Source organism: Seriola lalandi, unplaced genomic scaffold (assembly GCF_002814215.2).
Source record: "Seriola lalandi dorsalis isolate HSWRI2012SDOR001 ecotype SW California unplaced genomic scaffold, Sedor1 jcf7180002011976, whole genome shotgun sequence".
Classification (NCBI taxonomy): domain Eukaryota; kingdom Metazoa; phylum Chordata; class Actinopteri; order Carangiformes; family Carangidae; genus Seriola; species Seriola lalandi.
In genome coordinates, this window is record NW_019482629.1 from 1 (window position 1) to 723 (window position 723).

General features: G+C 50.8%; 1 long non-coding RNA gene across 1 annotated transcript; it reads left to right on the forward strand.

Moving 5' to 3' along the window:
* On the forward strand, nt 1–723 carry LOC111644201 (uncharacterized). The gene is made up of 3 exons (XR_002759777.1): nt 1–59; nt 330–570; nt 672–723. It is a non-coding gene; the product is annotated as an uncharacterized LOC111644201 (long non-coding RNA).

Consider the following 723-nt stretch of genomic DNA (forward strand, 5'->3'; position numbering starts at 1 on the left):
CCTCCACCTCCCGAGAGTCCCGTCCAGAAACAGTCCAGACAGGTGAAAAAGAAGATCAGGTGAGTCTGGATTCTCAGTTCCCTTCATTGTTTTGTACCAAACCAGCATTTATCCGTAGGAGCATGTAGGACATGAACCATCTTCAGATTATCTGGTGGATGTTAAAGTTTCTCACTTGGAAACTGACGAGTCTCATAAGAAGATGAAGTCGTGCGGGTGTTGATTAAAGCTGTTGTGACATCCTGTGACTGAGGGGTCATGTTTCTGAAGAGGACAGCTGATAACAGTTTTGTCTCAGATTGAAACACTTCCTGTTTGTTCTTCCTCAGTGAGATCGACAGGAGGCTCCGGGCGGTGAACTCCCTCCTGTCTCCGGAGCATCAGAACAGGACCAGGTCCAGACGCCACCGAGGCCCCCCCTCTCCAACGCTTGAGGAGGAGCAGGACGATGATGTCATCATATTAACCCCTAACCCGGGCCCACAGAGTTCACCGTACAGCTCCTTGGTCCGGGAGATCCCCCTGAAGATCCGCTGTCGGACAGACGTCCACAAGATCCCCGTGCTGTCTGTGCGTGGGCGGAGCAACATCAGACCAAAATGATGAAAACATGTTGTAGCACAAGTCGGTGTCAACTCTTTAACGTGTGGTTGGTATTTGTATGTTTTCAGTCAACGCCTTTAAGCGACGTGTTGGCTCAGCTGTCCGTCATCCTCAAGGTCC